Consider the following 12,924-nt stretch of genomic DNA (forward strand, 5'->3'; position numbering starts at 1 on the left):
AGGTTCACATCTCTCAGGAGGAATCCACTAATGCTACAATCAAGTTGAGTTTGATAGGTCTGATTTTATGTAAATGAAGTATTAGAATTGCATGACATCATGACCAAATGACTCTCTAACTTGGACATGTTTCCATTGAAACATGGACATCACCTTACCCAGAAATGCCTGATCCCGATGAAAGCCTTCCTACCAGTCAGAGGTCCGCTGGATGGAGAGCATCATCATGTTTAGGTTGTAGTATTGAACTGGACATGACCAATGTTATACTGGATGGGATTGATACCAGACCAGAGATGGTAGCTAGATGAAGATCCTGTTGATGAGAGAATGATTGATCCATCCTAACACCTCAATAAATCTCCTTGATTAATCAGAAAAAAAACTTGTTTCTGGCCACCCACTACACCATGTACTCTGTGAAAATGAATTATAAAACTAGGTAAAGTCCTATGATTTCATATAGTTTTATTGTTATACAAAGGCCCATGTTATGTGATTTCTGGGATGTTGATAACTTTATCACAAATCCACTTTGGTCATCTTCAGATAGAGTATTTTTCACTTGGGCTGGTTGATGTTATTAATGTGGGTTAATTTCAATAATTACAGAATGGTATGTTTGAAGTGACATCCCGATGATCCACGACTTTGTGAGAGGGACTGTCATCTAGCCTACTATGTATTAGGCTCCCACTCCTTGCAGGATATTGCTAGAAAACTTGGTCATGGCATCGGTTTGTCCTAGATTGCCCCAAATGTCAAAATTGGTTCAGTTTATTTTTTTAAATTAATAACAGTAGACTATAACAGAGCTGTAACTTAGTGTAAGGATAAACATTCTGGGTATGAGAGGCAAGAGATACACTTTTATATTTTCTAGGAAATAAACACAATCATTCAACATTATTCTGAACCACTGTACCCTGCACCTTAATAGATGGGATGTGCTTTGAGGTTTATCCTGGTGTCATGTCATTTGTTCAACAGTCGAAGTAAAAAAAAACAGTTAAATGTTAATATGCAGCAATATTCACTCACTCTATCATATGGAATGTATTTAACGTTTAAGGGAATTTGAAGGTGTTTAATTGATCATAGCAAGGATGTTGTTTTCACTGTAAGAAGCATTTGCATAATGGTTCACATAGAGAGGTGCATAGATGATATCTAGCATTTAAGACATTTTCACTGAAAGAGGTGTAAATATAATGTTTCAAATTACAAGGATGTGTTTGGCACAGTAAGAGGACTATACATAATAGATCACATAGCAACCATCATGATGGTACTGTAAGAGGACTGACTACATGTGTTGTTTGCACTGTAAGAGGATTACATGTGTTGTTTACACTGTAAGAGGACTACATGTGTTGTTTACACTGTAAGAGGACTATATACTCTGTAAGAGGTCACCGTGTGTTGTTTACATTGTAAGAGGACTACATGTGTTGTTTACACTGTAAGAGGACCACATGTGTTGTTTACACTGTAAGAGGACTGCATGTGTTGTTTACACTGTAAGAGGACTATATACTCTGTAAGAGGTCACCGTGTGTTGTTTACATTGTAAGAGGATTACATGTGTTGATTACACTGTAAGAGGACTACATGTGTTGTTTACACTGTAAGAGGATTACATGTGTTGTTTACACTGTAAGAGGACTACATGTGTTGTTTACACTGTAAGAGGACTATATACTCTGTAAGAGGTCACCGTGTGTTGTTTACATTGTAAGAGGATTACATGTGTTGTATACACTGTAAGAGGACTACATGTGTTGTTTACACTGTAAGAGGACTGCATGTGTTGTTTACACTGTAAGAGGACTATATACTCTGTAAGAGGTCACCGTGTGTTGTTTACATTGTAAGAGGATTACATGTGTTGATTACACTGTAAGAGGACTACATGTGTTGTTTACACTGTAAGAGGATTACATGTGTTGTTTACACTGTAAGAGGACTACATGTGTTGTTTACACTGTAAGAGGACTATATACTCTGTAAGAGGTCACCGTGTGTTGTTTACATTGTAAGAGGATTACATGTGTTGTATACACTGTAAGAGGACTACATGTGTTGTTTACACTGTAAGAGGATTACATGTGTTGTTTACACTGTAAGAGGACTACATGTGTTGTTTACACTGTAAGAGGACTATATACTCTGTAAGAGGTCACCGTGTGTTGTTTACATTGTAAGAGGATTACATGTGTTGTATACACTGTAAGAGGACTACATGTGTTGTTTACACTGTAAGAGGATTACATGTGTTGTTTACACTGTAAGAGGACTACATGTGTTGTATACACTGTAAGAGGACTACATGTGTTGTTTACACTGTAAGAGGACTACATGTGTTGTTTACACTGTAAGAGGACTATATACTCTGTAAGAGGTCACCGTGTGTTGTTTACATTGTAAGAGGACTACATGTGTTGTTTACACTGTAAGAGGACCACATGTGTTGTTTACACTGTAAGAGGACTATGTACTCTGTAAGAAGTCCATGTGTGTTGGTTACTCTGTATGAGTACTGCATGTGTTGTTTACACTGTAAGAGGACTATATACTCTGTAAGAGGACTACATGTGTTGTTTACACTGTAAGGGGACCACATGTGTTGTTTACACTGTAAGAGGACCACATGTATTGTTTAGACTGTAAGAAGTATATACATTATGCTTCAGATGGCAGTCGTGTCATTTGTACTTTAAAAGGCGTGGCATGGAGCATCATGCTGTTTCAGGGAGACCAATATTTTGTCAAGGAGCCAAACTAGCCGACATGAAGTAAATTCTGTGTACTGTCTGCTATGACAATAGCTCTGTCCACCTCACACTGGTGCTCCTCTACTTCTCCCGCCAACTTGTCATGTAGATTAAATATTGATCTGCAACAATACCTCCAGCTGGTCAATACAGGAATCCGGATTGGCTGATGCTGCACCAGTGACACCTCATTGATGGAAACCACATCACATCAATGCCACAATGGAGTTTAATACCAAACAAATTTGCAAAATTGTGTTGTGTGCTGCATGAGGCTAGATATCAACTTTTGCTTCAAACGCACACATGTATCTACATGGATGCAGCCTCTAAGATAATACATGGTGATTGTTGTTGATAACATAGCAACCTCCGCATCTCCATCAATAGCTTTCACAAAGAGGCTTGTTTAGAATATCTCCACTAGTGATTTGCTTCATAGAATTGTTTCATAGACTCAGCCTGTTAGTGAAGTGTTCTGCCTTGGATCAATTTTAGGTAATATAGCTTCCCTCTTACACTATTTTGCTTGCTAAAATTTTCAGATAGCCTATCAGTAGTTTTAGCTAATCAATTATAGTTTCACAAATCAGTTATTATTTTTTTTTAGTTTCACTGATGAGTTTAGTTTCACTTAATAGTAACAGTTTCACTGATGAGTTTAGTTTCACTTAATAGTAACAGTTTCACTGATGAGTTTAGTTTCACTAATTAGTAACAGTTTCACTGATAAGTTTAATTTGACTAATTAGTAACAGTTTCACTCATGAGTTTAGTTTCACTGATGAGTTTTAGTTTCACGGATGAGTATAATTTCACTAATTAGTAACAGTTTCACTGATGAGTTTAGTTTCACTAATTAGTAACAGTGAGTGAGTGAGTTTAGTTTTACGTCGCACTTAGCAATATTCCAGCTATATGGCGACGGTCTGTAAATAATCGAGTCTGGACCAGACAATCCAGTGATCAACAACATGAGCATCGATCTGCGCAATGGGGAACCGATTACATGTGTCAACCAAGTCAGCTAGTCTGACCACCCGATCCCGTTAGTCGCCTCTTACGACAAGCATAGTCACCTTTTATGGCAAGCATGGGTTGCTGAAGGCCTATTCTACCCCGGGACCTTCACGGGTCAATTAGTAACAGTTTCACTGATGAGTTTAGTTTCACTAATTAGTAACAATTTCACTAATGAGTTTAGTTTCACTGATGAGTTTAGTTTCACTAATTGGTAACAGTTTCACTGATGAGCTTAGTTTCACTGAATTTAGTTTCACTGATGAGCTTAGTTTCACTGATGAGCTTAGTTTCACTGATGAGTTTAGTTTCCCTGATGAGCTTAGTTTCACTGATGAGTTTAGTTTCACTAATTAGTAACAGTTTCACTGATGAGTTTTAGTTTCACTGAGTTTAGTTTCACTGATGAGCTTTGTTTCACTGATGAGTTTTAGTTTCTCTAATTAGTAACAGTTTCACTGATGAGTTTTAGTTTTAATGAGTTTAGTTTCACTGATGAGTTTAGTTTTACTGATGAGTTTTAGTTTCACTGATGAGTTTAGTTTCACCAATCAATTGTGTATTCACTAGTTAGTACTAGTTTCACTGATTAGTCATAGCTTCACTATGCATGCTGAAGACAAGGGTCTGCTCAGATGAACTTTTATGCAATATTTTGCATTGTGTACAGTCATTGTGCAGACTAGAGGAAGTAACTGTGTGAGAAAATTGTTATTCAATAAAGGCTTGAAGTCGAACTTTCTTTTTTAGGCCCTTGTCACATCTGTCACATACCAAAGTAACCACAACAGAAGAATAGTTTGTTTTGCAAAACTTTATTCCTCCCCTTAAGATATAAGTAACCCCAATACCTATACTAAACTAATTCTACAGGTGCAAATACAACTAACTAATCTAATTACCTAACCTAGCTACATATACAGTTCTGTCTACCACTTATATTGCTAAAGTTCTAATAATACTACTACTACTACTAACTACACTAAAATCCTAATACCCTCACTAATATAGATAATGATTACATATAATCCCAATCAGAAACTAAACAATTGAACTAAATAACAATAAAGGAATTAGCCACTCAGAGAGAACACTTTCTCTTTACAATGTAATCAGAATGTCAGTGCACTGTGGTTCCACTTGGTGACGTCATGGTATTTGTGTGGTATCCCTCACACCCAGGCGATGGTTTCCCTCACGGAGTTTAAGGGGCCTGTGTAATGGTTGATGGCTGTGCCATCCACATCTCACATTACTAGGAGATACATGCTCCTTGTACAACAGGGAAGACTCTTGTCTGTCTCCTTACAGGCGGAGATACTACCCCTCTCCTTACTTTAAGGATAACCGGCCAGTTCCGGGACACTACAATACAATATAAGTAACTACAGTTACTCAGTAAGACATGTGTCAATGTCTTATACTTTATGCATGTACTTTACTCCGATTTACATATTTGAAAGTGGAACAGTTTTTGTGGAACGATAACATTCAAATTTTGAATGGCTTTGTGGCTATATAGTGTTACAATATGCACATATATCTAGAAATACTACATCAGTAAAACAATTTCTTGCTACATCTACTCAATCAATAAATACAAAAGTAATAATGATAATAAAAACTTACGCCAGCCAGCGTGAGATGCAATCCCATACAAAAGTTGAACCCATACAGGTGAACACAGTGGTGATTCTGGCTGACTGTGCAGATTACTACCCTTCCTCACTATTTATATTGACCTCCCATACCCAAGCTACTCAACACCTCTCTATTGTTTACAAATTAACACCCCAGCTCTCTGGCCATACCTGGTCACGCTTCCCTGAACATAACCCTGTTCCCATAGTATTACCGAACATAATCTAACAACAACTCCCAACAATATATAACACACTCTAACAATACCATACTACATCTATTTACAGTACCATAAACTAATTATATAAACGAAATCATCTGTGATCTTGACATCACTCCCCTCTTCAAGTAATTGTACACAAGTACAATTATATATTACACTCAAGATCACATTTAAGTTTGTTTTAATGCATAAATATCATAAAACACAATTGTCTAAATGTACAATAGCACAGTAATACATAAGAAATAACTGCTGACAAATAATCTGGATATGCAGAGAGTACATTATTTACACACTACCATACACATAGTATGACTAGGGTGAACACCGGCTCAAGAGATCAGCCCCAACATTCTCACTTCCTTTGATTGCACGAATTAGAAATCTGTAGGGTTGCAAAGTCAGGGCCCACCTCATCACTCGTCCATTGGTCATTTTTGCCTTGGTCATCCATATTAAGGGCTGATGGTCAGTCTCCAAAATAAATTCTCTCCCATACAGATATCTTTCTAACTTCTGTATTGCCCACACAATAGCCAAACACTCTTTTTCTATTGTAGAATACGCTCTCTCACGATCTACTAACTTCCGACTCACAAACAATATTGGAAATCGCTCACCTTCCTGTTCTTGTAGCAGTACAGCTCCGATTCCAACGTCAGAAGCGTCTGTTCTTACCAAGAATGGTTTCTTCAAGTCGGGTAGTTTCAAGATAGGAAAACTTGACATATGGGTTCTTAACGTAGTGAAAGCTAATTCCTGGCTTTCTGTCCATATTACCTTGTTTGGCTTTCCTTTCTTTGTGAGATCAGTTAGCGGAACTGCTATGGCTGCATAGTTTGGGATAAATTTCCGGTAGTACCCGGTCAGTCCCAACAACGCTCTCACTTGTTTCTTGGTTTGAGGTCGCTCCACATTTAGGATCTTTTCTACATTCTTACCTTCTGGTCGAATTAGACCACTACCCACCTTGTGCCCTAAAAAGTCCAGATGTTTATATCCCACTTTTACCTTTGAAGGTCGAGCTGTAAGATGGAATTGTCTTAACCTCGTAAATATTGCTCTCAGACTTACCATGTGGTGTGACCAGTTCTCAGTTCCTTCTATGATGTCGTCTATGAAGTTGTCTGTATTTGGTATGTTGTGCAATACTTGTCTCATCAGTCGGGAAAATACTGCAGGTGCATTAACTACTCCAAATGGCATCACCTTCCATTGGTATAATCCATCAGGAGTTATAAATGCTGTCAGTTCTTTGCTACTCTCTTCCATTGGAATCTGCCAATATGCTTTGCTTACATCAATTTTGGTAAGATATTTACAGTTCCGTAACCGTGCAAAGATGGAATCAGCTAATGGAATTGGTTCGGCATCAAATACGGTCACCTGATTCAGTTTGCGAAAATCGGTACAAAATCTGTAAGTCGAGTCAGGCTTCTTCACAAGTACAATGGGGGATGCATATGGTGACTGAGAAGGTTCTATCACCCCCATGTCTAACATTAGCTGTATCTCCTTAGCTACAACATCTCTCATATGATGAGGAAGTGGATAGGGCTTGGATCGTATAGGCTCATTACATGTCAGCTTGATCTTATATTCCATACAATCTACCTTCCCTGGTAAATCACTCAGTACATCTTTGAATTCACTTATGAGCTCCTTCACCTCATTTTGTTGCTCCTCTGTCAAATCTTCAGAAATGTCTACATCCTGATACGTTTCCTTAGAAACTAAAGAAGGTGAAGCTATGTCTAACATACTCACCTCTTCAGCCTTGACATCCACCAGACCAGCACTGACATGCACAAGTTGAGCTATGCTGACGTCACATACAGCTGTGTCCTTGACCTCCTCTCTCTCAATGTACCTTTTCAGTAGATTGGCATGATAGGTTTTAATCTTGTTACCAACCTGTATTCTGTAATTGCCAATGCCAAAGGTATCCAGTATTTCATATGGCCCTTTCCACTGCAGCAACAGTTTGTTTGAATCAGTGGGCAACAGAATTAATACTTTATCACCAACCTTCATTTTTCTTGGCTTGGACTTCACATCAAAGAACTTTTTGTATTTACATGCTTTCTTTTGAAGTTCTTGCTGTGCTACGTGAATAGTCTCCTCAAGACGGTTTTGAAGATCTAGCACATACTCATATGTGGTTCTTACCTCTGGATTTGGTATATCTCTTGTCCAGATTTCCCTCAGAATCTGTACTGGTCCTCTCACAGTGCGTCCATATAAGAGTTCAAATGGGGCAAAACCCAAACTCTCTTGAGGTACCTCTCGGTAAGCAAATAACAAAGCAGGTACATACCTGTCCCAGTCATTTGGTCGTTCTGCACACATCCGTTTCAGCATCGTCTTCAAGGTTCCATTGAACTTCTCCACTAGGCCATTGCACATTGGATGATAAGGGGAAGTAGTAAGCTGATGTATGGACAATAGTCTACTTACCTCCTTCATCACGCCTGACGTGAACTGGGCTCCCATGTCTGTTAATATCTCCTTGGGGATACCAACCCTACTGAATATCTCGAACAGAGCTTCGGCAACATATTCCGTCTCTACTCTGGGTAAAGCTACTGCTTCTGGGTATCGTGTTGCATAATCAACCACCGTCAGTATATACCTATTACCCTTGTCTGTGACAGGATACAATGGACCAATCAAATCAACAGCTACCCTCTCAAATGGCACTTCAATTAATGGCATTTGTCCCAGTGGTATTTTCCTTACCTTTCCCTTCGGCATGGTACGTTGACAAATATCACAAGACTGAACATGTCTTCTGACATCACCAATTACTCCTGGCCAATAAAACTGTGAGATTACCCTATCTAGAGTCTTCTTGATTCCAAGATGTCCACCCATCAGTGCTTCATGACATACCTTCATTACCTGTGTGCGCAATCCAACCGGTACTACTGCCTGTACAACTTGTTTACCATTGTCCATTTTATTGGAAGTATGCTTCCTATACAGCATATCATTCTCCACAAAGTAAGAGGAAGTACTATGTCGGGTCTCCCTAATCTTACCTTCTTCCACTAATTTTCTTATTTTGTTCAGACTTGAATCCTGATGTTGTAGGGATACGAACTCACCTCGACTCAGTGTCAACCCAACAGGTTCCAATGTCTTCAAGGGTTCCATGCCTACTTGGCGTACTCTTCTCTGGCTCCTTGTCTCTACAGCACCTACTGTTTTAATGTCCTGCTTATCCCACATCAAGTCTGGATCTCCTGGCTCTCTAACTCCGGGAATATTGCCTAATATTAAGTCACAGATTGGTGTGTCCATACATGCTGCTCTCACCATACCCGTGTAAAAGGGCGTATTTACAGTAATCCATGCTACCGGAAGTGTCAAGATCCTGCTATCTGCTAATTTACAAGATTGTGTTTCTGAAGTCAAACATGCATCTTTTACCATTGACCTCCTCACTATTACACCGTTACATCCCGTGTCTCTAAGCACATCTACTGGAGTGTCGTTTACCTTTCCCTGATAAAATGGCATGCGGTGATCTTTGGTAAGCACACTCCCTGAGGCTACATCTGCGTTAGTAACCTCCTCTGAAGTTGCTGCATCACCATCTAGAACTTCATGTATGCAGGGCTCTACTTTTGTGTTATCTGGATGTATTAGAGACATGTTTGTGTTGTCTTCACTCACCTGGATACTTGCCACTTTAAACTTGGGTTTCTTGCACTGTGCTGCCAAATGCCCAGTTTGATTGCAGTTGTAACATGTCCTTTCCTTAATAGGAACAAATTGTTTGGAACAAGTACCATGTTTACCTGATGCGCTACCCTCGACTATTTTCCCTTTGGAAACCTGCTTGTCAGTTTGACCTGGAATAACTGGTCTATTGTATCTTCCATGACTCGTACCTCTAGCTTCTATAAATTGCTCTGCTAGTCTAGCCATTTCCATCGCGTCTTTTGGCTTTCTCTCTCTCAAGAATATACCCAGATCCCTTCCAGTCACATTCAAAATCTGTTCACGCAGCAGCAAATCTCTCACACCTTCGAACGTCTTTTGTGTACCACTTAGTTCAATCCATCTGTTGAAATAGTTCTCAATTCTAACTACAAATTGTGTGAAAATCTCACCTGTTTCAGTTTTAGCAGTCCTAAATTTCTGATGGAATCCATCCTCAGTCATTTCATAGCGTTTAAGTAATGCAGTTTTAACTGCATTGTAATTTTCAGCCTCAAAGGCATTTAACCGGGAGTATACTTCTAAAGCCTTACCTTTCAGCAGAGTACACAGGTAAGCTGCCCAATGGGACGGGTCCCAGCCTTGCGCTGTAGCTACACGTTCAAACCTTTGCAGATATGCATCAATATTGTCATTGTGGTCGTCAAATGGAGGCATTTTAGGCATCTTGGGAATGGCTGCCGATCTATTCTCTCCTACCTGCCCTTCTTGATTTCCTGCCGCACTCTTTTCTAACTTGGCTAGTTCTATTCTTTCATTTGACTGTATTTTACACTTTTCTTTCTCCAATTCTAATCGTTCTCTCTCTCGTTCCCATTCTAACCTTTCTTTCTCCTTTCTTTCCTCCAGTTCTAACTTTTTAATCTCCCGCTCCCTAGCTCTTTCCTCCCGTTCGAGCCTGTCCTTTTCTTTCTCATTCTCCAACTCCATTTGCTCTTTCACAAACACTCTCAAATCATCTTTCTCATACCCTAAACTCTGACCCAGTTTGATAAGTTTGTCAATGTCCATAATTGTCTGTATGAGGGCAAAGCAGGGTACACAAAAAGTCAAACTGTCTGGAATAAATAGGGATCCTACCAAGAATAAAACCGGAGGTGATTTCCCATATATCCCAATGTTCAAAATGTTCACGACGAACCAATGGCCTTAACTGACCAATAACCACAATACACCCTCCACCCTTGAATTCCAAATCATACACTCAAGGACGCAGAAGTGGTGCCGTATGTTCTAACCCTTCTTTATGGACACAAAGATTCTGCAGCGATATACAATCAACAACGCTACATCAAATGCGCTACAGAACACAACTAGGGTTCCCTTTGATAGTGACAAATAATCTAATTATCCCACCGCTGCCACCAAAATGTCACATACCAAAGTAACCACAACAGAAGAATAGTTTGTTTTGCAGAACTTTATTCCTCCCCTTAAGATATAAGTAACCCCAATACCTATACTAAACTAATTCTACAGGTGCAAATACAACTAACTAATCTAATTACCTAACCTAGCTACATATACAGTTCTGTCTACCACTTATATTGCTAAAGTTCTAATAATACTACTACTACTACTAACTACACTAAAATCCTAATACCCTCACTAATATAGATAATGATTACATATAATCCCAATCAGAAACTAAACAATTGAACTAAATAACAATAAAGGAATTAGCCACTCAGAGAGAACACTTTCTCTTTACAATGTAATCAGAATGTCAGTGCACTGTGGTTCCACTTGGTGACGTCATGGTATTTGTGTGGTATCCCTCACACCCAGGCGATGGTTTCCCTCACGGAGTTTAAGGGGCCTGTGTAATGGTTGATGGCTGTGCCATCCACATCTCACATTACTAGGAGATACATGCTCCTTGTACAACAGGGAAGACTCTTGTCTGTCTCCTTACAGGCGGAGATACTACCCCTCTCCTTACTTTAAGGATAACCGGCCAGTTCCGGGACACTACAATACAATATAAGTAACTACAGTTACTCAGTAAGACATGTGTCAATGTCTTATACTTTATGCATGTACTTTACTCCGATTTACATATTTGAAAGTGGAACAGTTTTTGTGGAACGATAACATTCAAATTTTGAATGGCTTTGTGGCTATATAGTGTTACAATATGCACATATATCTAGAAATACTACATCAGTAAAACAATTTCTTGCTACATCTACTCAATCAATAAATACAAAAGTAATAATGATAATAAAAACTTACGCCAGCCAGCGTGAGATGCAATCCCATACAAAAGTTGAACCCATACAGGTGAACACAGTGGTGATTCTGGCTGACTGTGCAGATTACTACCCTTCCTCACTATTTATATTGACCTCCCATACCCAAGCTACTCAACACCTCTCTATTGTTTACAAATTAACACCCCAGCTCTCTGGCCATACCTGGTCACGCTTCCCTGAACATAACCCTGTTCCCATAGTATTACCGAACATAATCTAACAACAACTCCCAACAATATATAACACACTCTAACAATACCATACTACATCTATTTACAGTACCATAAACTAATTATATAAACGAAATCATCTGTGATCTTGACAACATCAACCTGCTCACATCAGATATAAAACATTGTAACACTCGCAGAGCAATGACACCCTCAGTCATGTTGGTGCTAAATACATTGGACTGAATTACATCTCGGGAAAAATATATTGTTGCAACAGTTACTTCCACTGATGCACTTTCATGTCATCAGTATGACTGGGCATCGTGGTAACCAGGGCGATATGACACCCTGGTTATCACATCTGGAGCTATCTGGAGCTGTCTTTTGTGTACAGACATGTCTCCAAAGTGTATGACTCGTCATCCGGGTAACCAGGGCGATATGACACCCTGCTTCATCACATCTAGAGCTGCCTCTTGTGTACAGACATGTCTCCAAAGTGTATGACTCGGCACCCAGGTAGCCAGGGCGATATGACACCCTGGTTATCACATATGGAGCTGTGGTGATTCCTTTCTCCATGGTAGTGTACACTTCGTGGGTACTGATGCACTTTGAATCCACGCTGGTTCTGGTGATCTGTATATATTGCTGGTCGGTGGCGTTTGTCAACCATTATTTAGACGAATCTGGTGTTAAGCACTCACCACAATCAATCATGGTTACCTTGGTGACATCATGAATTATTCTGGCAGAAAATAGATCACCCTGGATTAACAAGACCACTCAATTATTTACAACTTGAATTGCCAAAATATCTCCTAATTGCTGATCTACACAAAGTTAGCTGATGCATGAACAAAGGCAGACCTTAGTCTTTTCAGCCATCTTTAATTCATACATGCTCTAAAACATCTTATATGCCCCTGTCTGTGAGAAGCATCAGAGAGTTCTGATTGTGTGTTGTGAAATACTTTGGAAGAGTTTGAAAGCTTGGGTTTGTGTATGCCAAGACAACTACAGAAGTGTTTGTACCGCATGTAAGTTCTAGGCCATGTTTATCCTAGAAAGCTGTTGTAATTGTATTCTCATGGAAACAAATATGGGAACAT

The 12,924-nt window shown here is 39.3% G+C and overlaps 1 protein-coding gene across 2 annotated transcripts in view; it reads left to right on the forward strand.

Moving 5' to 3' along the window:
* Positions 1-12,924, forward strand: part of LOC137290935 (rho GTPase-activating protein 100F-like) — a 132,064-nt gene that overhangs the window by 89,245 nt on the left and 29,895 nt on the right. The gene's annotated exons all lie outside the window — the stretch shown is intronic.

Source organism: Haliotis asinina, chromosome 7, assembly GCF_037392515.1.
Source record: "Haliotis asinina isolate JCU_RB_2024 chromosome 7, JCU_Hal_asi_v2, whole genome shotgun sequence".
NCBI classification, from domain to species: Eukaryota; Metazoa; Mollusca; class Gastropoda; order Lepetellida; family Haliotidae; genus Haliotis; species Haliotis asinina.